The following is a 26,540-nucleotide window of genomic DNA, read 5'->3' as shown; positions in this document are numbered from 1 at the left end:
AGATTGAAATCAGGAAGTGTAATGCCTCCAGCTTTATTCTCCTTTCTCAAGATTACTTTGGCTAGGGAGTGGGGGGATGGGTTAAACAGGTGATGGGGATTAAGGAGTACACTTGTGGTGAACAGAGGGTGATATATGGAACTGCTGAATTATTATATTGTACACCCGAAACTAATATAAAACTGTATGTTAACTATCTGGAATTAAAATAAAACTTAAAAAAAGATTGCTTTGGCTACTCTGGGTCTTTGTGATTCCATAGGATTATTTTTTCTATTTTTTTAAAAACATGCCATTGGAATGCCATTACATTGAATCTGTAGATGGCTTTGGATAGTATGGACATTTTAATGATTCTTCCAATCCATGAACATATCTTTCCAATTTTTGTGTCTTCTTTAATTTCTTTCATTTAATGTTTGATGGTTTTCAGTGTACAGATCTTTCATCCCCTTGGTTAAATTTATTGGTAAGTATTTTGTTGTTTTTTGGTACTATTGTAAATGGGATCATTTTTTTCTTTTTTAGATAGTTCATTGTTAGTGTTTTGAAATGCTGCTGGTTTTTGTATGTTGATTTTGAACCATTCTGGAATCTCAGGGATGAAACTCACTTGATTATGGTGTTTGATCCTTTGAATGTATTGCTGAATTTATTTTGCTAGTATTTTGTGGAGAATTTTAGCATCTATTTTTTTCAGAGGTACCGTCCTGTAGTTTTCTCTCTGTAGTGCCTTATCTAGTTTTGCTTTCAGGGTAATACTGGCCTTGTTAACTAAGTTGGGAAGTGTTACCTTCCTCTTCAATTTTTTTGGTGGGGGTTTGAGAAGGATTGGTGTTAATTCTTCTTGAAATGTTTGGTAGAATTCACCAGTGAAACCATTTAGTCCTGGGCTTTTCTGTGTTAGGAAGGTTTGATTACTGATCACTCTCCTTACTCGTTACTGGTTTGTTCAGATTTTCTATTTTATCATGATTCACTCTTAGCAAATAGTATGTTTCTCGACATTTATCCATTTCTTCTAGTTGTCCAATTCTTTGGCATATAATTGTTCATAGTAATCTTTTATGATCCTTTGTATTTCTGTGGTATCAGTTGTAATGTCTCCTCTTTTGTTTCTAATTTTGTTTATTTGAATCCTTTCTTTTTCTTAGTTTCTTGAGGTATAATGTTAGGTTGTTTATTTAAGGTCTTTTTTTTTAATGTGTGCATTTATAGCTATAAACTTTTCTCTTAAAACTGCTTTTCCTGCATACCATAAGTTTTGGTATGTTGTTTACATTTTCATTTGTCTCAGGATATTATTTTATTTCTCTCTTGATATCTTCTTTGATCCCTTGGTTGTTAAAAAGTGTAGTGTTTAATTTCCATGTATTTGTGATTTTTCCAGATTTCCTCCTGTTACTGATTTCTGGTTTCATACCATTTATGGTCAGAAAAGATACTTGATACAATTTCTATCTTCTTGAGTCTGTTGAGACTTGTTTTGTGGCCTAACCTATGATCTATCCTAGGAAATGTTTTCTGTGTGCTTGAGAAGAGTGTGTATTCTGCTACTGTTCAATAGAATGTTCTGTATATGTCTGTTAGGTCCATTTGATTGATGGTGTTGCTCAAATATGCTGTTTCCTTATTGATTATCTGGATGATCTATCCTTTGTTGAGAGTAGGGTATTAAAGTCCCCAACTATTATTTTATTGCTATTACTAAATTCTGCTAATATACATTTTATACATTTAAGTGCTCCAATATTGGGTACATAAATATTTATAATTACTATATTTTCTTGATGATTTGACCACTTGTCATTACATAACAACTTTCTTTGTTACCTATGACCATTTTTAACTTAAAGTCTCCTTTGCTTGATATAAGTATAACTATCTTGCTTTCTTTTGGTTACCATTTACTTGAAATATCTTTTTCCATTCTTTCATTTTCAGCCTATGTGTGCCCTTAAAACTAAAGTGAATCTCTTGTAAGCATCATACTGTCAGAGTTTTAAAAGTCTATTTAGCAAAAAAAAAAAATCTATTTAGCCATTGTATGTCTTTTGATTGGAAAATTTAATCCATTTACATTTAAAGTAATTATTGATAGGTAAGGACTTACTATTGCCTCGTTACTGTTTTCTAGCTGTTTTGTAGTTCCTTTGTTCTATTCTGCCTCTTTTGCTGTCTTTCTTTGTGGGCTGATGATCTTCCATGGTGGAATGCTTTGATGCCCTTCTCTTATTTTTTGTGTTTTTACTGTAGGTTTTTTTTCTTTGTCATTACCATAAGGCTTACATAAAATATCTTATAGATAGAAGAGTCTATGTTACATTGATAAGAACTTCACTTGCATATAAACACTCAACCCTTTTACTCCCCAACCCCCATTATTTATGTTTTGATGTCATAATATACCTCCTTTTATATTATATAACCATTAACAAATTATTGTAGCTATCATTATTCTTTTTTTTTTTAAGATTTTATTTATTTATTTCACAGAGAGAGTGAGCACAAGCAGTGGGAGCAGCAGGCAGAGGGAGAGGGAGAAGCAGGGAGCCTGATGTGGGGCTCCATCCCAGGACCCTGGGATCATGACCTGAGCCGAAGGCAGATGCTTAATGACTGAGCCACCCAGGTGCCCCATGTAGTTATCATTATTCTTAATACTTCTGTCCTTTAAACCTTTATACTAGAGTTGAGTGATTAACACATCACCATATTACAATATTAGAATATTCTGAATTTGATTCACCTTTATCAGTGTTTTTAATATTTTCATACATTTTCTTGTTATTATTTAGTGTCTATTTCAACTGGAGGAACTTTTTCAGCATTTCTTCTTTAAGAGGATTATTCTAAATTCTCTGTCAGGCAGTTCATAGATCTATTTCTTTAGGATCAGTTATTGGAGCTTTATTGGTTTCTTTTGGTTTTGTCATGCTCACTTTCTTCTTCATGATCTTTGTGTCCTTGTGTTGGTAAGTGGTCTCCTTTTCCATATTTTATGGGTTTACCTTGGCAGGGAAAGACCTTCACCAGTCAGCTGATTTGGAGTACTAGATGGGTCATCTGGTAGTGTCTTCAGGCAAGAAGGACTTGCTATTGGGGTCCCTAGTTGGACAGAGCCACTGCCTAAGATCTGAGGTTGTGGGGAGGTGCTGCTGTCTGGCTTCCAAAGGTTGGGTGGGCCTGCTGGCTGGGCTTTGCTTTCAAGGGGGCTACTGGCTTGGCTCCTTGGTTGGGCAAGGCTGCAGGCTATGCTCTCTGGTTAGGAGGGACCACTAGCTGGGCTCTGTAATTACCTCTGGTTGAGTGAGTTTGCAGGCTTTGTTCCCTGGCAGGACAATGACACTGGTTGGACTCCATGAGTGACCAGGGCTATAGGCTGAGTCCTGCAATGGCTTCTGGTTGGGTGGGGCCTTAAGCTGTGCTCTGTGATTGTGTAGGGCTGAAAGTTGGGCTTTCTGATCAGGTAGGCCACTGGCTCTGCCCTGTTGTTGGGCAAGGTCAGTGGCTGGGCTTTCTGGCCAGGCAATGCTTCCAGCTGTATCCCATAGTTGGGTGAGACTGGGGACTGTGCTCCACAGTTGGGCACAGTCTCTGTCTGAGCTCCAGTAAGGTGGGGCTGCAGGCAATGCATCGAGATTAAGTGAGATCACTGGCTGGGCTCCTTGCCAGAGGGGGACCATAGGCTGTTTTTAGTAATTAGGCAGGGCTATATGCTGGGATCTGCTGCTGAGTAGCATTGTAGGCTATGTTCCATGGCTAGTCAGGACCATAAGCTAGTCTCTGAAGCTGCCCGGGGTCACCATTAAGGCTCCTTCGTTATGTGGAGCCAGAGGCTATACTCAACAGATGGCAAGGCTGCTGTCTTGGTTCACTGCTCAAGGGGGGCTGTAGAATGGGCTCCACAGCCACCTGGGTTCTCTGGCCAGCTTTCTTGTGGGGAGGGCCTGGAGGTTACACTCAGCCATTGGATCATGCTTCATACCTGCTTCTCTGTCTAGGCAAAACCATAACACTAACTTCATGGCTGACATTGTCCATTGACTGGGAACCCAAGTCAGGCAAAACTGCCAACTAAGCTCTCCGGACAGATGGAGCCACTGATTCAGCTCTATAGATGGGCAGAGCCACTGGCTGGGATTCCTGCTTAGGCACTGCTGCCAGCAGTAACATGGTCTGCCAGGATCTGAGCACTGGTTGCTGTCAGCCTGGCTTTTCTTCTCCACCTCTTTTTGATCTCCGGTGGTCAAGCCCTGCAGATTCCCCTAGTGATTCCTGCAAAGCAAGACCCTGAGTGGGCCTCCTGGGAAGCATCTCACAATGCTGGGAGAGCTGGATGTCCATCTTGGGTTCTCTTTTCCTCCTGGAGAAACCATAGGCCAGGAGGGCCCTCTCAGCTGGTGCTGTGCCAGTCTGGGACATAGCCTACAATGCAGCCTACAATGCTACTCAGCAGCAGATCCCAGCATATAGCCCTGCCTAATTCTGGGGGAAGAGCAAAAGTGAAACTGCCTTCTTACCCTTCCAGTGTGGTCCTTCTTGTCCCTGTGGTCCAAGGAGCTGCTTCAGGATCACCCACCAGGTTCTGAGATTTTCACAATGGTGTATTGTCTGTGGATAGTTGTTAGTTGGTCTTCTTGTGAGGGGGACTGAAGTCAGGAACAACCTATATTGCCATCTGGATGACATCACCTCTCCAACATGGGGTTTCTTTTGGGGGCAATGAAAATGATCTGAAATTGATAGCTGTGGTGGTTGCGCAACTTTGTGAATATGCTTTGCTTTTTTCTACTGTGCCCATGTCTGTTACTCAGCTTCTCTGTTCACTGCCTCCCTATCTTCCTCCAAAGAAATGTTTGCATTGGATCGATGGATTAAGAGTTGCCTGAACCAGAGATATCCAGACACTCCAGTCTTCCTCCCTTGACTCTTTTCGGAAACCTGAGCCAAATCTTGGAGCACTTTTAAGACATGTCCATAGTCCTGTGCCTCGCAGGGCACCTGACACATAGTAGGTGATCAACAACTTGAATTGCATTATGTTGTTTCTCACTGCCCTCTCTTTAGGGCAGAGAGGTGATATAAGAGAATCCTTTTAATACTGGCCTGAGTGTAGCACATGCAGAGCTCTGCATGCAGAACTATATACTCCTGTACGGACCTCCAGGGATGCTTTTGCAGAGTGCTTGTTCAAACTCACAAAAGCTCTTTGTGGGTCCCCCCTCCGGCACATTATATCATCCTCTAAGCCATTAAATCAATCCATTTTAATTGGATAATAACTCCCATTTTTGAATCTGTGGAAAATCCTCCCACCTCCATCTGTATCTCCAGCGGCAGATTTCCAACATCCTGACAGCAGCAGGGCTTTTTGTCCTCCTTGTAGCCCTGCAGCCACCAGGGGTCAAAGACAAATTTGCTGTAATGAATTTAATATGTTTAGTCTGAGCCATATAGTTCCAGGCCAGCCAGAGAGGGCCCCACGTAGGGTGACTTTCCATGAAGTGAATCAAAGAGGCCTGTTGGCAGCTACGGGCTGAGTGTGCAAACGCTGCTGGTGCCAACCTCATTTCAAGTCCAGCCAGCTTCCTAGCCACTTTCTGGACTGTCCCAAGACCTTTTTGGCAGCAGTTTATCATGCCTCTGGCTCCTAGAATCTACACTAGGCCATTCTCAAGCATGTATTTTAATTCTTGGAAGTTGCGCTGGTTGATTTCCCATCCAAAAATTGGTCCTTGTTAGTGACAAGATAGAGTTTTGTGAGTGATCAATTCCTCTGGATATCTTGGGAACCTATTTTTTTAATATGAATTGATGAGTATCTATATTTAAAATACACCTAAAGGTTCTATTTTCAAAGGAAGGCAAATGCAAAATAGTTTAGGAATTGCTACATTTTAAGGACTTTAAGAGATCACCTGGTCCAGGTCCCTGCCTCTAGAAATAGACTACTTAAACTGCCAGGACCCAGGACAACCATCTTAAGGGGAAATTGCAGGGCCTTTGACAAGGTAGGTGCTGAATGCCTATTATATTCATCCACTCCCCCATTCATTTATTCCCCCGACATTATGAGAAAGTGCTCAGCTAGGCATTAGAGGAATCAAACATAATTAAAGAAGTTACCTATCTTTAAACATTTCACATTTTGGCACTAGAAACATATAAATACCAAAAGTTTACTGAGAGCTGTCAGAGAGGTACAGAGGTCTTTATTACCAAAAGAGAATTGGAACCAAGAAAAGTCTACTTAAAATGAATACATTTAAAATGGGGCAACTGGGTGGCTCAGTTGGTTAAGTGTCCAACTTGATTTTGGCTCAGGTCGTGATGTCAGGGTCATGATCTCAAGGATTGTGAGATCAAGCCCCATGTGGGCTCTGTGCCGAGCATGGAGCTTAAGATTCTCTGTCTTCCTCTCCCTCGGCCCTCCTCCCCCACTCCCACAATGCACGCTCTCTCTCTCTCAAAAAAATAAATAAATAAAAAAATACAATGGATACCAACTTTTCCAAGTAAATTGGAAAGCTAAGATTTGTTTGAGAATTAGTCTTTAAAATTAAAAATATGGGGGCGCCTGGGTGGCTCAGTTGGTTAAGCGACTGCCTTCGGCTCAGGTCATGATCCTGGAGTCCCAGGATCGAGTCCCGCATCGGGCTCCCTGCTCGGCAGGGAGTCTGCTTCTCCCTCTGACCCTCCTCCCTCTCATGCTCTCTGTCTCTCATTCTCTCTCTCTCAAATAAATAAAAATAAAATCTAAAAATAAATAAATAAATAAATAAATTAAATTAAAAATATGATTTTCATTTATTAAACAAAACTTGGATTATTATCTAACTTTACCTATGTTGCAGTTCTAAGAACATAGAAAGATGGGATCAAAAAAACACCATTTTTGGTGACAAATGGCATTATGACAGGAAGGTACTATCATACAGGGATTATTTTTCAAAAATATTCAAGGGTTTCATAAGTTTTTCCAAGGACCAATGTCATTTTATTTTGATATCCAAATCATTTTATTCTTGCATCCCTATATTTATTGATTTTTATCTTCAATTGCTAATGTATTTAAACCTGCTAGCTTCTCATTTTTAATAACTTCCCATGTGATTCCAGTATTTCTCCAAAAAAATTTTCCTCATCTTTGTAAAGCCCTACATCGTTTGCAAGATTTGCAATGTCATGTTGCAACTGGAAAGATACTGGGAACAGAAGAAGAAGAAGACCCAGTGTAAAGCCGGGTGGAATGTTTTGGTGGGGACTAATATTATTAATGGAGAGTTGATTAATAAGTATTTTTATGCTACGCTCACTATTGGTTCTTCTCAAACTCTTTATAGAGTTACAGAGATTTAGAAAATGAATCCTGGAAAATGCTATTTTTGTTATTCCTATTATACTACTTTCCCAGAATCCCAGTCTTTACAGGATGCTTGCAAGAAGAATAGAAGTTGTTTTATGTGCCAACCAATGCTCTTTTACTAAAACAATGAAGCTGTCTCCTGGAGTAGCCTACTACTCCGCCGAGTCTACTTTGCAAGCCATTTCCTAGCTTGTTAAATGGAATGAGTTGTGAGATGAGGTACCATGAAGTACAAAGTCCAGAGTTTTAGGTAGATTATACAAAAACATTTATGTGATTTCTACAATATGAACATATATTATCCTTAATCTTCCAGAACATTTATCATGCATATGTGACATAAGGTACACACTCTAAGGTCTTGTTGGAAAACTGTTTGAAAAAACAGAGCTAGAAGACGTGAGGCAGCAAGCACATTGAAATTATCAGTTCAAAGTAAATATGCTTCTAAAAATGTCCTGCCTTCTCTCAGAATGCTACAAGAAAAATCCAATAAAACCTCTTTCATCTCCTTGAGTGAAGAAAGCAACACACATTTCAATTGATTTTCGTAGTATTTATGGATCTAAATGTTTATACTTTAAGTATATTTATTAATATACATATGCTTTACATTTTTTATTCATTTATAGCTTTGAAACTAGATTTTAAAAGTCATTGAGTGCATCAAAACTTATTTAGCTGGTACAACTTGCCCTTGGTTTTGTTAAGAATCAGTCCACCCAAAGATCAATAAACATATACTGAGCATTTCAATAGTTCTGGACTCTGAACTAAGAGCTGTAAGAGACAAAGCAAAAGTCTTCTCTTGCTTTAACAAAGCAAAAGTCTTTAAGAGCTGTAAGAGACAAAGCAAAAGTCTAAGCATATTTAGTGAGGGAGACAAGACTATGACCTGAAATAAGAGAGAAATTTGCATGGCAGAGTATTGCATATACGGAATTCAGCAATTTGATTGAAGTCATGGGAGTGAGTGATCAGCTGCACAGCCTTCATGGCACTGGGGGGGTGGGGAAGCACAGCAACCAAGCAATAATGACACTCCTTTTCAGTCATTCTCACCCACCTCTATCCTGAGGCAGGGGGACTCAAGTCCCCACTTGTAGCAGATGTGTGAACTGTAGCATTAGGAGTTGTAACAGACATTTCCCAAGTTGAATGATGATGACAATGACTCAAACCTCACACGGTTCAAGATGGGTGCTCCTGATCACCCAGCAGTGATTCTGAAACCCAAGCTGCTTTCATCGTCCACACAGGGCTTCGCAGGATGTTTTGCTTGTCTGATTCAAGCCAAAGGAAGGAGGAAACATGTATAGGAGAGTTTCATGAGCTAGGCCTTGAATGGCACACATCCCTTCTGCTCGTGCTCCATTGACTAGAAGTCCGGTTTGTGGCCACATTTATCTGGCTTCAGAATGTCATCTAGGTGCATGTACAGGATGAAGAAAGAATAGGTTTTATGAACAGTCAGTCATAACACCCATGAACATTGGATTCAAGAAACAAAAAGGAGAGGGGGAACAGGGTGCTAGTTGAAATGTATTATTTGATGACCTCCACTTTTTAAGAAACAGGCATGCTGAATCTCATTAATGGAAGGGTGTCTTTCTCCAGGGACAGTTACCAATTTGTGGAATGTGTTCAAAGATGATTGGGCATTTTTCGATACGTTCAGCTTGTACAGGTGTAAATACGCCTAGCAAGAGAAGCATCACAGTAAAGCTTCATTACATTCTCAGACAGAAGTATTGTAATATAAAAAGATTGTGTGTGTGTGTGCTGAATGGGTGCATATGTATCTCCATAAATAGTACACATGTACACAAATGGTTGTTATTATGTCAATAGTAGAATACGCATGTTTCTCAAATTAAGTGGATATATATTTTAAAGTTCCCAGTAAGATACAAATAATACATTCTTTATTATTTTTTTAAAGATTGATTTATTTGAGAGAGGGGGAAAGGAAGAGAAAGTCCTAGGCAGACTCCACGCTAAGTGCAGAGCCTGATGTGGGGCTCGATGCTCTGACCCTGAGATCCAGACCTGAGCCGAAACCAAGAGTCAGCCACCCAACTGACTGAGCCACCCAGGCGTCCTAAGTAAGACATTTTCAAAATGTCTTCATTCATCTGCACAAAGGTAATTTGTTGAATAGAAACACCTGTTTGGGAGATGTTATGGGTGGAATTGTGTCACCACCAAAGATATATCAAATCCTAACCCCTGTATCTGTGACGGTGACCTTATTTGGAAGTGCAGTCTTTGCAGATATAATCAGGTTAAGATAAAGTCATTCTGAATTAGCGTGGACCCTAATCCAATGATTAATGTCCTTATAAGCAGAGGATATTTGCATACAGCATGACCCAGGCACGTAGGGAGGACACCATGAGAAGAGACTGGAGTCATACAAGCCAAGGAACACCAAGGGTTGCCAGCAACCACCAGAAACTAGGAGAGAGGCATGGAACAGGTTCTCAGAACCTCCAGAAATAAACAACCCTGCCAATACCTGAATTTTAGACTTCTAGCCTCCAGAGCTGTGAGAGAATAAATTTCTGTTGTTTTAAGCCACCCAGTTTGTGGTAGTTTGTAACAGCAGTCCTAGGAAGCTAGCACATGGGTTATACATTTATTTATAGTATTGATGCCTACCTCTTATAAACTTTCAACTTGCACATTTTCATGCTTATTAAAAAAAGGTATGAGCCCGAGCATAAGAATTCTGACTCTGTTCACTGCCAACAAATGGATAACAGTTGCTGTTATAAAATCACTTTGGTCTTATAAACAACTGAATTTGAGAATACATTTCCAGAGACTAGCCAGTTTGTAAGTAAAGGAGCTTCTGGGTCATTTAAATTATTGATATATATTTATCTCATGAGAGGAGTATATCTAACTGCATTACATACATGAGAGGAACAGAAAACAATCTTTTTTCAGTTCACGGACAGTCTCAGGAAGTGGAAGTTTTGCTTTTTTCACAAATGAACATTAGAACCCCCAAACTGGAAATGCCTCTACACCTCTTCTCAAGAAGGTTGCTGCAGACTCAATGCCTCTGAGCTTCCATTTAGGTAAGTTGGATGCTGACCTACCAAATGGAGATGATGTTAAGTATCTTAGGTTGTCCCAACCCCGTGAGACAAAGAACTTGACCCTGATGTCACCAGTGACAGGTTGTGTTTCATGGCAGGGCCATGCTGAGGAGCTGCCCTCACCTACCAACCACCTGGCCCTTGTCTGCTTCAGGGGCTCTGACACACCATGCTCGAGAGGACGAAGTTGACATTCATGCTGGTTTTACAAGCAATTGTGTTTTCCTTCCATCTGAGAGCACATTCAGTGCTTCCAGAATATATTTCCTCTTCTAGGAGATTCCTGCTTTTACTGAGAAATTGGTAGAGGCGGTTAAAACTTGTAGTAGCACTTCCCAGATTTTGTTTCTGCTTATAATTACGTTGATGGGAAGACCACACACATAAATATTCTTCATCTTTACTTTCATATGAGAAAATCTATTTAGATAACATTCGCCAAACACAAACCTCATGGTTTACCTGAGAGGAGGAATAAATTGAGATGGTATCGTTTCTCAAGAAGAGTAGAGAAGAGGTCAAGAATAGGCATGATCCTTCATACTGAGCCATGAAGTATTAAGACAGCATTAATTGCAAACGTTCCTCTTTTCCATCCTTTTCAAGCACAGGCAACACATGAAAATGATTTCCTGTACTTTGTCTTTTGATTTAATGCTTGCTATAGACATGTGTTACATTTTAATGGGACCATGGTTAGAGGAGAAATTGTATTCAAACTATATAGTCGCAAGAGTGTGGCAGATAAGTTTCCTGCAGAGATGGAAAGAATTATATTATTGACCACATAAATTAGATTTGGAATAGTTGACAGGATTCTATGATCTATTTCCATGTTGTTTCTAATGCTGGGACCCTATGTTTCTTAGAGAGGTTCCCTATAATTCTTAATCCTTTGGTTTGTTTGTTCATCTAATTAAGTGCCTTTTACAAGGGGGTGCTTGGAATTGGGTCATGTATAATGTTTGTGGCAGATGAAGAGACAGTGACAATAAATAACAACAACAAACTATTAGAAGTTTGAAGTCTATAAATGGAAGGTCAAGTTGAACCAAAAATGAAAAATCCAAGTAATGAATCTCTCCAGTAAAAAAGCGACCATCTTTGGGTGTGTGAGCTTCTCAGGGTTCTGAAGATTTCTCTCTTCATTTTAACTTTCAGAAAGGTTTAAACCTCAAAAAAGCAAAACAATGAACTAAAACTTAGGCTCAAGATTTAAAACACCCTTCTAAAGTTGGAACAATTTTTTTACTGGAATATTGACTTTTCAGTTGGACCTGGCGATATCTAGGAAAATTCCCCAGCGTTTGGGAATCTTCTTTTATTACAAAACGGGTTCTTAATTACTTTTAAAATTCTCTTCACTGGCCTCTGTCATTTTTTTTTTCTAATAAAAAATACCACAAAGATGGTCAATGAGTTACACCAGAGTAAGACCCCAGAAGAGTTTATGTCTCTGAACGGTTTTACATAATCATTTACAGAAAGGCCAGGATCAAAATATTCACAGGTTGACTGTGATGATCTTCATGGCGCCAGGCAAAGTTTTAGTTTCTCAGGTCATAGCACTTGGTGAAATGGCATAAATTGCAACCAATGGAAAAGGCTGAATTTTCTGATTCCCTGTGTGAATTGATATAACTTCATTATCTTGTACTGGGAGTAACTCTTAGCCATATATTTCTTTCTGTTGGAAGACAAAAGTAGGAAGAAAATACAATAATAGGTAAAAAAAAATTGATAAACCAGAATTCCCAGCTAAAAATGTCAAAAATACCTTCCTTTTGCAACTCAGAACAAATAGCTCAGTTAGCAAATAGAGGAAATGTAAAATAGGTGTCAATTCTTCTTCCCCCAGGCAGTTGGTGTCTTCATCTTTCAGAGTGCTGATGGGGGTGCTCAGATAAACTGTCTATCCCTGATGATATTGAGCATGAGAGAACTCTGCCTTTATGCAGGGACACAGAAGTCATAGAAAAAAGACATCCTATAGTCCATACTAAAAATACTGACAATTTTTTTTTTTAGTTTGAAATTAAAGAAAGCAAATTGAGACAGTAAAGACACCAATTTTCAAATATACACTTGGCAAGGTTTGTTGATTATGACAACAGTGGACAGTAATAAGAGGTTGAGTGAGATGGGCACTCTTACACATCATTGTCTGGAAGATTCTTTTTTTTTTTTTTTTTTTGAGATTAGTCAAATCCCTGTTAAATTGCCTTTCGCAATGAGATGAGTACCTACACAAAATATAAAGCAATGTAAATATAAATGTGATAGCATTTCTTTCATCAACTCATTTTGGTCACATCAACCCTGCCCATGGGGAAGTAGACACCGCTGTTTCTGTGTTTGATTTTTGTGCTTCCACGAGTGTGCTCTTTCTCCTATTCATTCATTCTCTTCTAAAAATTTTATTTTACTTCCCATTTCCTTTGTTGCTAATGATACCATTATTCTAATATTGTTCATTTGGTATCATATTATCTCATACTATTTAATTGAGATATAATTAGCATATAATATTGTGTTAGTTTTAGGTGTATAACATAATGATTTGATATATGTATATATTGTGAGATGATCACAATAATAAGTTTAGTTAACATCCATCACCACACACATAGTTTTTTTTTTTTTTCTTGTGATGAGAACTTTTAAGATCTACTCTGTTAGCCACTTTCAAATCCACAATACCATATTGTTAACTCTACTCACCACACTGTACATTACATCCCTAGGGCTTATTCATTTTATAACTGCAAGTTTGTACCTTTTGACCACCTCTATCCATTTTACCTATCCCCTGTGCCCCCATGCCTCTGACAACCACTGATCTGTTTTCTGTATCTATGAGTTTTTTTAAGACTCCACATATAAGTGAAATCGTACGGCATTTGTCTTTCTCTGAGTGACTTATTTCACTTAGCATAACATCTTCAAGGTTAATCCATGTTGTTGAAAATGGCACGATTTTCTTCTTTTTATGGCTAAATAATATTCCATTATATATAAAAAATCATAATTTCACTAAGAAACTAAGTTTGTTTCTATGTCTTGACTCTTGTAAATAATGCTGTCATGAACATGGGAGTGCAGATTATCTTTTAAAGACAATGATTCTATTTCCTTTGGATACATACCCAGAAGTAGAATTGCTGGATCACGTGGAAGTTCTGTTTTCAATATTTTTGAGGAAGCTCCATACTGTTTTCCACAGTGGCTGCACCAATTTATAATCCCACCAACAGTGCACGAGGGTTCCCTTTTTGCCACATCCTTGCCAACACTTGTCATCGCTTGTCTTGGTGAAGAAAGCCATTCCGTCAGGTGTGAGGTGATACCTCATTATGAGTTTAATTGGAAGAGTCTACTGTGCAGTTTTACAATATATAAAAAAAGAGCTTTAAAATGTTCACACACTTTGACCCAGTAATTCTGCTTTTAGAAAGCAATCAGAGATGTGTTCAAAGATGTGTGAATAAAAATGCTCATTATGATTATTTATAATATTAGGGAAAATAGAAATAAAAGCTCTAAATATCCAGTAAGAGGAGAGAGGCTAAATAAATCATTATATGTGTATAATATAATATTCAGCAGTTACTCAATATATAAGGCTCAAATCAGAGCCTAAGGATTCAGAGTAAAAGCTGAATCTGGCTCAGAAAATGCCAGATCCCATCATCCTGGAACAGGGCACAGAGGCTGAACCTGTAAGACCTGAAAGAATGGAAACCATGGAGCCTGTTGAGGGTGACCACAGCTGGCTGTGTGGAGACCTAAGCCATTAAGGGCATGGCAGCAGCATGGCTTGTCATGGGTCCAGCGGACTGGAGGAAGAGGGGATAGTGTTCAGTTGTGACCCTGTGTGTCAGTGACTGACACCCACTTGGTCCTCCTACACAGATCAGATTGCAGGGAAAGTCTAAACTCTTTGGACGGAGGGAATGCCAGAGTTGTTGGTTAGTTCAGGAGGGAGATGCTTATTTTTTTTCCTATCTAAGAATAATTAAAAAAAACCAAAACAGACACAATTGTGTTCACACCTGAAGTTGGTGAAGCAAACTGAATCCAACCAGTAGATGCATAGATGGGCAGATTGTTATAGAATAATGTGAAAGAAATATACCAAAATATTCATTTTGCTTCTCTCTGGGTGGTAAGATTTTGCATAATCTTTTACTCCTTCTCAATAATTCTTTTGCTTAAATATGCAATTAGCATTTAGTATTTGTGTAATGTAAAATATATAAATATAAAAAATATTTCTGCATTTTCTGTAAAAAGGAAAAAATGAACCATTGTCCTCCCCAAAAGACGTTTTATTCTCTCACTCTCTGCACTCACCTTCCCAAATAAGGGTCTGACAGAACACTGGAGTCTGACTGCATCTAACCCAGATGAAGCCCCTCCAGCTCAGAAGGTATTTTTGGTTTGGGACAGTTTAGAGCTCCCTGTAACTCACACATGAAGAGCAACAGCTGATAGCTCTGCTCATTCCCTTTGCCGTCTTCAGCAGTCCTTGTTTGGCACTGTAGTGAAGAGGAAAAGAACTGATAAGCTCACTGGTGGGATGGGGACTTGCTTTTGTTTCAGCACAAGAATTTAAAACCTGAATGCGTTGTTTAATTGCTTTCGCAGATGGAAGTTTAAATCACATTTACACTGAACACAGTCTTCTCGAAGTCCGAGTGGAATCAGTCTGAACAATGGGAAAGACAGATGTGTTTTACTTGGAAAGGTTTAACCTTGTGCTGGTGGTGGAATTCTAGGCTCCTGCTGCTTTGGATTTGCTGGTTGGTTCTCAGCCCATCTCTGGGATCCATCACGGTCCTCCCCAGGATGGGGGCTTGTAGCCACCTCTGAGTTCTGTGGAGCTTTGAACGGCAAAAATGGATGAAAATATTTGCAATAAGCTTTGTGAAAGATCTTTACAATATTCTGCCAGAATGAAATTGTTATTCCTTGGAGGCTAACCAGCTTTTGATAGAGGCAAAAAGAAACTTGGTGTGGATTTAAAAGATCAAAATGTTTCTTTTAAAGGGGCAGTGTATATTTTTTAATCACTTGAGCAATGAACATTGTAAAGTCTTGATAGAGACAGAATTCCACAACAGAAGCATTTCTTTCTATCATCTAAGGACCTGGGCAAAATGAAATATGAATTTAGTATGAAAATTCTGCAACCTCATAAAACAAACAAACAAATAAAAAAATCATCCAGAAGTCCGTACCACAGATTTTCTTCCCTAGAGGTATGGACGGTGATGATTTCTAAAAAGACACTATCTTTTCAAATCTGTAGAAGTCTTTCTATGTAGGTTTCATAGACCATGAGAATCAATCTTATTTTGATAAAACTGTTTAAATTTTAGGTTCAAGCAACAGATATTATGAGTTACATCTTATTCTATTTTTTTTTTAATTTTATTTACTTATTTGACAGAAAGCGAGAGAAAGAAAGAGAGAATTCACACAAGCAGGGGGACCTGCAGAGGCAGAAGGAGAAGCAGGCTCTCAACTGGGCAGGGAGCCCAATGTGGGGCTCGATCCCAGGACCCTGGGATCATGACCCGAGCCGAAGGCAGACGCTTAACTGACTGAGCCACCCAGGTGCCCCATGAGTTACATTTTAAAGAGCTTAGAGGATTTTGTTGCACTTCCTTCATTCATATAATTACAAAAGCCATGACTTTTTAAACTAAACTTAGCTCACTATTACATGGTAACTGACCCTTTCACGTGAGGAGACACTGGGATAATTCTGTGGATAATTCAAGTCAACCCCTTCCCAACCACTCTCTCACAACACACACACAAGCACAACTAGTATGTAATTTTACATTCCTCGTATACTTTTAAAATGCTTTAATCCTTCATTTTCTCATGCATAGTTCATCTTACCACAGAAGGAAGATAGAAAATGGAACTAGATATATTAGCTATATGGGAGCTTTAACTTGTCTTAGTATGTTCTTTTGCAGGAGGAGAATTCCAATGTTAGATAAAGAAGTTGCCGGGAGGAGAATCCTTCAGTGTGGTGGTGGCATGTTGGGGGTGCTGGTCAGGAGGAAATCTGGGCGCTGTTCTATGGTGTCAGCATGTTCCCATCTGCTGTCAGGCCGCCTTTGACAATGTGACCTGCTTGGCACCCGAAGGGAGATCTTTACAAACATACCTAAGGATGTGTGCAATTTAAAGTTTTGGTTTTGTTGTTTAATAATGGGTCTCCCCCTGATTCAAAACTCAGACATCTTCGATGTAGAAAACTTGAGAAACATGGAAAAGGACAAATATTTGGAAAAGCAAACAAAAATTGTTACTTGCGGTAACCTCTGGTTATGTATCTTTCTGGACCTTGTTTTCTGGCATGCGCACATACCACATAGACTTTTACAAATTTTATAGCCGTGATAGCATACTGTTTATTTAGTAGTCATAACCATTTTCCCTTGCCAATAGGTAGTCTTCTACAATATGAATTTTTAATACTGGTACTTGTATCCCATTGTATGTTCCCATCCTAATTAGTGTGTAAATATCCTGTGATATTGTGATATGTATTTGGTTTTCATCCGCAGTTCCTGATGGGAGAGCTTCTAAGGTATCTCTGGAATGATGAGAGTGTTTTGCATGCTATGAGATGACTGGTACCTGGCAGCTCCTAGTTACCTTCAGGATGGGAGATGGTTACCAAAAAGACCAAGTCAGGTTTAGAGAGCTGGAACTTTCAGCCTCTCCTCACCCTCTCCTCCCCTCCAACCTCTGGGGGGAAAAGAAGGGCTGGGCTTCATTGTCAATGGACAGTGATTTAATCCATCTTGCTTACAAGATGGAACCTCTATAAACCCCCCCTAAACTGTGGGGTTCAGTGAGTTTCTGGGTTGGTGAGCACATGGAGATCCTTGGTGGGTAGTGCACCTGGAGAGGGCATGGTCACATGGAAACTTCCCGTGGCCCTGCTCCTGTCCCTCTCCCACACTTTACCCTATGCCTATCTTCCTTCAGGCTATTCCTGGATTGTATCCTTTATAACAAACTGGTAATAGTAAGTAAATAATTTTCTGGAGTTCTGTGCGCTGTTCTAGAAAATTGTCAAACCCAAGGAGTGGAATGTGGGAACCCCCAACTTATAGCCAGTAGGTGAGAAGTAGGTGGCCTGGACTTATGACTGGTATCTGAAGTGAGAGCAGACTTATGGGAATGAGTCCTTAACTTGTGGGATCTGCCACTCACTGCCACTCTATTAAGTGTCAGAATTAAATTGAATTAAATTGTAGGACACTGAGTTTGCATCAGAAAATTGGTCAGTGTAGGGAATAAAAAAAAACAAACCCCAAGCCCCCCTCCTTTGGTGTCAGAAGTGGTGTTGGAGTAAAAATGGATCCTAGTAGGATCTTCCATGGATTTAGCTTATTTACAAGCTTTGTTTTTGTTTTTTTGTAATTATAAATAACACCAAAATTGAAAGCACTTAAAAATATTCAGTTTAGGCTAGAGTGAAGTAGTAAATTAAGGTGCCTAACTGTGCCAAACCATTGTAAGGGTTATTGATTCCCCACAGGGTAGGCATGGAAACTCATCCTATATTGATGAGATATATTAACTAAGAAACCAAAAAGTTAGGGACATTTTGTTATGTTTACATTTTGTAAATGCATCGGAGACTACAACGGTGGTTACAATGGTTACACCTGATGAATCCAATGTTTTCAATCCTAAGAACGAAACCTTTAAATAGAGTGGATGCCTGAGAGCCTTGCCCTATACCTGGTGGTTTGGCTGTTCAATATTGGCTGATTTGGAATCCCATCATTTTCTCTGTGCCTAGCCTGAGGTCAGGTGTGCTCCTATGGAAGCATCCTGAGCTAGGGAGGCAGCGCAGGTCCCTGTCTCAACCCTGTCTCTCTGAACTTCACTACCGACCTGTGAAATCAAATTAACAAAAATCACCTCATAGGGTTGTTACGAAAATAAGATGGAAGGAAGGTAGATATATAAAAGTGTCTTACCCCTAGAACAGTTAGGCAAATATGTCCTCATCGCCATCATTGCTATCCTCACGTTCATACAACACGATCATATTTTATGTAAGTATGTGTTTACTTAGTTGAATTCCATAAACAATCTCTACCAGCGAGTAGGCAGGTAGGGAGGAGGAGGGACTGTAGCCTTGTCCCCCTGAGTAAGTCCCTGCCTCAGCCTGAGCTGTGAATCAGCTGTTTCCTTGGGATCTTATTTCCTCAGTGCTCCTCATAGGCTGATGGCTTCATCCTGAGGAAAGAGAGATACACAGCCCCCTTTAATGTGGCCCCTGAATATAGGCTCAATCAAGGAAACAGATTTGTTCCACACTGGAGATTTTCGAAAGCGGTATTGATTTTACATGCGTTTTGCCTGATGTATAGACTTTGGAACCTACCTTCCTCACTACCTTTCTTAGAAGCAACTCTACTAAGTTGTGTTCATTTTATAGAGGAGAAGACGGACTCGTGAGGGACTGCCAGTCCTCTGAGGCAGCACAGCTTGGGAATAACCACTCAGGACCACCTCGCTGACTTCAGGTTCCACTTCACTGCAAATTGGCAGAATGCACGAAGACTCCTCATTCTCACCAGAGGGGGCTCCGGAAGATCATAAACCATACCATCTCACTGATGTCAGGGTCCCTCTTCCTCCTCAGCACCCCCGTGAGTGAAGGAACCCAGGAGAAAGGAATTTACCAAAATCCAGACAATAAAAATTCAGTGTGAGAAAACCAAAATGTCTGGTAAATCAGGATCTGGCAAGAATCATTTGTCCCGAATAGGAGTTTACCTCATTGCCTTGTATCTAACCTGAGGGTTTCTTAAGTGTTGGGGTGCAAGAGGTTGAGTGCTATCTTGTGGGGAGAAAAGTGTCTGCAAAATGTCTTGGTTGCTCAGCTGAGGGACAAATCTCTGAGATCGCACCTGGCCACCAGATACAGTCGGGTCCCAAGAGGACATGGTTTGCCTTCTGTTTGAGAATTTGGATTTTTTTTCCCCTATTTTCACTGCAAAAGGGTTAATGTCCTTGTGGTTCCTGCCTCATAGGGAAAGTTCCTCCATGACTGACAGTTTTATAGGCTCTGGCGAATGTGGTCCGGATAACATTTTACCAGTTCACCAGGTAAAGCATGGCTTTCCTGGTCCAAATGGGAAATTTAGTGTGAAACCAATTTATTTGCAGGTGAAAATTGACTGTGTGTATCACAGGCAGTTTCTCACCACCGAAAAAAAAAACCAACAACAACAAAAAAAAACACAAAAAAACATGTCCTGCTTGGGAAAGAAAGCACCAAAACCCAAGACCGCCTTTCCTTTTCAGAAGCAATTTTCAGCCAAAAGGAAGAGGAGTTTTATTTTTTGTGAACCCACAAAAATGTGATATTCACCAGTGAGGAAATCACATTTGTATAACTGTATTAAAGATGTTTTTCTCATTCAGGCAAATGGGAGAATTTTACATGAAGCAGCTTTTGGGGGCACGGGTGAGGGGGTAGTGCTTTTATATAAAGGAAATAGTCACCCTTGCCTTGGAAGTAGAAATTGCTCTAAAAAGTAGACTTGGGAGTGCTCTGTAGTCTCTCTGTAGTCTTAGTCCATTGCGGATTCACGTTCAAGTAGGCCTCCTATAAACCACACTTTGAACTTTTTTTAGCTAAACATTTTAGATGGATTTCAACCATGGCTTGAAAAACTGGCTTGAACACATGCACATGACAAGACCGCTTTTCCAGAGGACCCGGGGGTGTGAGATGCTTCTTCAGGGAAATGGGCACACTTTCTGAGCTGGTTGCCTGCAGGGAGCAGGACCGCACTGCCTCCCCAAGCCTGCTCAGCCCCAGGCTGGAGCCCTGCTGCTCAGCATTTCCTGTAATGTCCCACTCTGGCTCTGGGTCTTTCCTGGCAAATCTGTCCGTTGCCAAAATTGTGTTAGAACTCTTGTCTGGGGGCAGAGATAGAAATCTCTTGAAAACAGTACAACTGACTCTGCTAAGGAGGAAAATGGGGAGAGAGGCACACGAGGTTTAGAGGTATGGAAGGGCAGAGCCTGAGCTGACCTTCTCCTCAGGAGAATAGTCAAATGTCTGTGCACAGACGGAAGTGGCGAACAGGAGGGCCTGGGGCAGGAGGGCAGCTGGGGACAGCCCTGGGGCTGACTCGCCCGGAGGTTGCCCATGGCAGGGCAGGGGAGACATCTCCCAGCAATGGCAGCCAGAATGTGGCAAACCCTGGTGTGTTCCAGCTTGGGAGTAGGGAAGGGCATGTTGGGAGGGTGGAGCGCTATGAACCAGGAGGTGTTAGAGGACACCAGACTTACAGACTTTCAGCAGGTAGCAGGAGGATGTGGCAAAGTGGGGGGAAAAAAAGGAGGTAGCTTCAGTCACATGATGAGTTATTTATAATAACTTGCAGATCACATCATTTTAGATTCTGAAGATTCCTCGACATTTCCTAGTCATTGTGGGATGGTATACCTCTAGGGAAGGGTTTCTCGAAGTATAGTCTCCAGATCAGCCTAATCAACATCACTTAGGAACCTTTAAAAACGAATTCTCAAGTTCTACTCTAGACCTACTGAATAAGAAACCCTGGGAGTGGGGCCCATAATATATTTCCACAAGCCCACCAGAGGATTTTGGTACACACTGAAGTTTGGAAACCATGGCTCTAGAGCAGTCCTTTTCGGATTTTAAGATGCTTGGGAATGATCAGGTGATCTTGTTAAATAAAAATGCAAATTTGGAGTTGGGGGTCTGGATTGAAGCTGAGTCTGTATTTCTGATAAGCCCCTAGGAGATGCTGATGTTGTTGAACCACAGAAAGTATATATTGAGAGCCTGTGATCAGGACAAAGCAAAGTATCCATGGATTGTATCCCAGGGGCAGTGTGGGATGCTTTTCTATGCAAGAGGAAGGCATAACAGCTACGTGCAATGTCCTCTGGGAGTGTCTCATGAGGTGACAAGGGCAGGGCTGCAAGTCAGACCTTGCTTTCCCCTGAGGGCAGGGTACTTACCACACAGAAGAAAGGTTGAGTCAATGGGTAGTAGAGTTGAGGGCAATCACCTTTGGGATTGTTCGCTAGGCCAGGTCTTGTGGTCAGGGACCTCAGGGTATTTCCACTTGAATTCCTTCTGGGGCTTTCAATGGAAGCTTCATTCTTGTTCTCTGGGCTGTGTTTCTTTCCTGGAAAAAAAATGTTAGAGGAAAATCAGCTTGTGAATTCCACAAATGCTTACCTAATAGATTTAATTAGACAGGAAAGGGTTTAAGGTGGAAACGGGTAGCCAGAATAAGGCCCCTTTACTTCAATTTCTGATCAATTTGTTGCTTGTTAATGCTATACTGAAAATGAGTAAGAGTGAAGCAAACTGGAGAGATTTCTAGGCAAAATCCAAATCCGCATCATATTTTCTTTTTGGCCAGGAGATTTTCTTTACAGTTGAATAGGAAAATAAATAAGATGAGATGGTTCAGAATTAACCCTAGTGGCAACAGTTAGGAGACTTACTGCATCTGAGTGAATGACTGAAGGAGAGGTATTGAGGATATCTGACTTCCTGAGCAAATGTGGGAACAGAATTGCTATGTACTGTAGTTGGATTTATGGTCATAGTATAGAGAGCATGTACATTAGTGCTATGTTTAAAAACAAGGAAGCTTCTTTGCTTTTTCTATTCTAGTAAACGTTAAGTATGCACTTTGTTCTTTGAATGAAAAGCAAAGACAAGAATGTCATTCTTTTACTCTCATTGTTTATAACCCTGGAAGAAATCTCGTGACTATTGAATTAGACAAGTCTAGAAGGAACATAGATTCTTCTTTAAGCTAACTTAATACAAATCAATATGAGTTGTTTAAATTTATGCCACGTTTGTCAATCTTGTGTGTGCTTAGCCTTTAAAACACTATGATTATTGTCACATAAAAGCTATATTAAGAGGTCTGACTTCAAGTAGGAGAGTTCTCAAAATGTCCAAGTGGTGAGCTACAATTCCAGAAACCAAATTATCTTCCTTTCTTGTTGCTTCTGGGTGTCTCAATAATAGTAAAAATAAAAATAAATAAAAAGAAAGAAAATTAGTTTTTGAATTTGTGGTTTTCCTTTTTGCTATCTACACTGTTTATGTGAATTTCCACCTTCCACAAAAGGTAGCAAAGAATGAACATGGAAATGAATTTTAAAAGACAGACTAGCTCACAGCTTTAAAGCAGTCTTGTCTAAATAAGTATTGGCTGTACTCATATCACCATGAGACAAGAATTATAATAATTTGGACCATGTGCTCTACATTGAGCTACATAGCTAAGTCACACCAGCCTTCTAAGGGGCAAAAACAGAACTGATTAAACAGTAAAGTTATAATGACACATGTACACAAAAGCATGTGTGTTTTTGTGGCATATGGTAAAAAATTTATATAGGTTTGTAGCCAAAATTTATGTTGAAAGGACCCAAAATATCAAGAAAAATAAGAACAATAGTAGTGAATTAAATAAATATTAAATGGCGGGGCGCCTGGATGGCTCAGATGGTTAAGCGTCTGCCTTCGGCTCAGGTCATGATCCCAGGGTCCTGGGATCAAGTCCCACATTGGGCTCCCTGCTCAGCGGGGAGTCTGCTTCTCCCTCTGCCTGCCACTCCCCCTGCTTGTACTCTCTCTCTCTCTCTCCCTCTGGCAAATAAATAAATAAAATCTTTTAAAAAAAAATAAATAAATATTAAATGGCAACAAATTAGATAACTTAGAAGAAATAGAAAAATTCCTAGAAAAATACAAATTACTGAAACTGACTCTCATGTACATGGACCAGAGACTTCAAATTATTAAGGAAACAATACTTTTCAAATTGGCCTACAGATTCAATGTGATCCCTATCAAAATCCAAAAAGTCTTTTTTGCAGAAATGGAAAAGCTAATCATAAAATTCATATGGAAATTCAAGGGATCCACAATAGTCAAAGCAATCTTGAGAAAGAAGAACAAAATTAGAGGACTCACCTCCCAATTTCAAAACTGACTACAAATCTACAGTATTCAAGACAGTGTGGTGCTGACATAGGATAGATATACAATCAATGGAATAGAATTTAGAGTCCAGAAATAAACCATTACATTTATGGTCAATTGATTTCAACAAGTTTGCCATGACAAGTCAATGGGGCAAAAATAATTTTTTCAACAAATGCTGCTGGGACAACTGTACATCCCCATGCAAAAGAATGAACTTCAATTACTTCCTTATGCCACACATAGATCAATATTTAAGAGGTGAAACTATAAAACTCTTAGAAGGAAACATAGAAATAAATCTTGATGACCTAGGATTCGACAATGGTTTCTTAGATATAACACAAAAAGCATAAGCAGTTAAAGAAGAAATAGGTAAATTGAACTTTTTCATTAAAAAAAATTGTTCTGAGAGCTTCTGGGTTGGTGAACATGTGGAGTTTTGGGGAGAATGGAGTTTGGAGAGAATAAGGAAGATCCACACCCTCTCCCGTACATCATGCTCTGTACATCTCTTTCATCTGGCTGTTCCTGAGTTAATTCTTTTATAGTATAATGAACTCTGGGTTATCCTTTGAAGACAGATTTGCTCAGTAGCTTTTTGTCCACTGTGTGATTGGATGCCTGAGGTGATCCCTGAAAGCCAGTCTTCCAAAGAGAGTCTTCTTCCCTCTCAGGTCCCGCACCATGACCAAAGTCAATAGGCAAAAGGAATTCATGGTAAATGTCTACAGTAGATGCTTTTGGTTGCCTCCCATCCCTCTGGTCTCCAGTAACAGGACTCTGATTTTGTGTAGGTGTCCAGGGTTCCACCCCTGACACAGGAGGTAAAAGCAAGTTAATGATCTGTTCTGAGGTGAGAAAAGTCTCTGTAATTTTATGCCTCTCTCACATGCAGACCTGAACATGCATCACAGTGGCTCATTTGGAACCTAAATTCTTTCAGATGTGAAAGGATTTTAATAGGATTTACTCATACTGTCTCTGCATATTCTTTATATTATCTGAATAATGATGTGTTATTGGTCAAGAAAGTCAACACCACAGAGTTTGGGATCTGAACAAAAGCAAACCAGAGCCCAGAGACTTGAAGAAACTCCCAGTTCCAGTGCCAATGCTGTGCTGTTCTAGTCCATCCCTCTCCCATTTATCTCTCTGGTAGAGAGATGGAGATGCAATTAGAGGAGTCCTAAATATATTATTCCTAAATATATTATTCTTCTTGATACTATTTTAAATGGAATTGTGCTCTTAATTTCTTTTACAAATTGCACATTGCTAATGTATAGAGGAGTTTGATGTTTGTTGAATGAATAAACAAATGAATGAAGGAAAGAAAATTGTGCTGAAAATGGTACAGTCAAGAAAGTGAGGGGCGCCTGGGTGGCTCAGTCGTTAAGCGTCTGCCTTCGGCTCAGGTCATGGTCCCAGGGTCCTGGGATCGAGCCCAGCATCGGGCTCCCTGCTCGGTGGGAAGCCTGCTTCTCCCTCTCCCACTTCCCCTGCTTGTGTTCCCTCTCTTGCTGTGTCTCTCTCTGTCAAATAAATAAATAAAATCTTTAAAAAAAAAAAAAAGAAAGTGAAAACACAACCCACAGAATGAGAAAAAAAATTAAAAATCCTATATCTGATAAGGGACTGATACCCAAAATATATAAAGAATTCTAAAATTCAATAATAAAAAGACAACTCAACAAGTGGGCAAAGGATTTGAGTAGATTTCTCCAAGGAAAATGTAGAAGTGGACAACAAGTGCATGAAAAATTGTTCAATATCCTTTGTCATTTGGTAAGTACAAATCAAAACCACAGTGAGATACCACTTGACACTCACTAAGGTGGCTATAATGAAAAAGAGACAATAACAAAGTTGGCAAGGATATAGAGAAATATGGACCCTCATAAATTTGCCGGTGGAATGTAACATGGTACAGCAATTCTGAAAAACACTTTGGCAAATTCCTCAAAGTGTTAAACGTACTCCTGGAAATGAAAATTTCTACATCTCTACAAAACCTTGCACATGAGTGTTCATAGAGGCATTATCCATAACAACCCAAAACTGCAGACCACCTCAAACTGACAAAAGGATAAAAAAAATGGGATATATCCATAAAATGGGTATTATTTTGTAATAAAAAGGAATGAAATACTGACTGGCACATGTTCACATGCTAATGATATGGATGAAACTTAAAGACATTATATTAAGAGAAAGAAGCCAGTCATAAGAAAAATTCACATAATGATTACATTAATATGAAATGTCTAGAATAGGTAAATGTATATCTAGAGAAAGATTAACAGTTGCCTAGAGCTGTGCAGGTGTGGAGTTGGGGAGAAATGGGGAGTGATTGCTAATGCCAGTGGGTACAGGGTTTCTTTGGGGGTGATAAAAATATTCTAAACTGAGATTGTGGTGATGGTGCACATGTCTGTGAATATATCAAAATTATTGAAGTGTTTGTATACTTTAAATGGGCAAATTCTACAGTATGTGAATTACATCTTAATGAAAGGTATTTAAAAATAAATACTATGGTTTTAAGTTTGGAAATCTCAGTTGTGCACTATGTAATAATTTATTTTCCCTTCCTGTTTCTCTCTGTTTGATAGTAAAACAAATGTATTATTTTTTCTACCTATAGGCTGCCAACCTTGTATGTTTACTTCCCTTTCTCATGCAGAACTTGACTGTGTTTAGGCAAAATCCAGACCAACAGTGTAAAGCAGAAAAAGCTATATTCTTCAGACAGCTAAAGCCTGATCCTAGTATGTGCTTAGTGTCTGGTGTTCCAAAATAAAAGAGGCTCCCTGTCTTCAAGAAGTTTATTTATTACCTAGTACATTGATTAGATCTAATCAGCAACGGGACCTGGATAATTTAATAGGGGAAGGTAAATTTGTAGATGGTTTTACAAAGGGTTGTAGAGTAAAACTCAAGTCTGGAGTGTTGTAAATGAGAGGTATACCCCTTCCACAGACATGTTTCACTGAAGAGATAAAGTGATAATAACTCA

At 39.6% G+C, this 26,540-nt stretch overlaps 1 long non-coding RNA gene across 3 annotated transcripts in view; it reads left to right on the top strand.

Moving 5' to 3' along the window:
- LOC145720034 (uncharacterized) overlaps positions 1-26,540 on the top strand; it is an 89,200-nt gene that overhangs the window by 59,228 nt on the left and 3,432 nt on the right. Inside the window, exon 3 of one of the 3 annotated variants that reach the window (XR_014142762.1) lies at positions 4,854-6,564. The exons of the other annotated variants lie outside the window; for them this stretch is intronic. This is a non-coding gene — a long non-coding RNA (uncharacterized LOC145720034). Of the gene's footprint in view, positions 1-4,853; positions 6,565-26,540 lie in introns of those variants that run through there. 3 annotated transcript variants of the gene reach the window in all.

The sequence above is a fragment of the Leptonychotes weddellii genome, chromosome 2, assembly GCF_054177405.1.
Source record: "Leptonychotes weddellii isolate Sample4059 chromosome 2, ASM5417740v2, whole genome shotgun sequence".
Lineage (NCBI taxonomy): Eukaryota > Metazoa > Chordata > Mammalia > Carnivora > Phocidae > Leptonychotes > Leptonychotes weddellii.
Note: the sequence above shows the minus strand (reverse complement) of the source record. Positions and strands in the feature narration are given on the sequence as shown.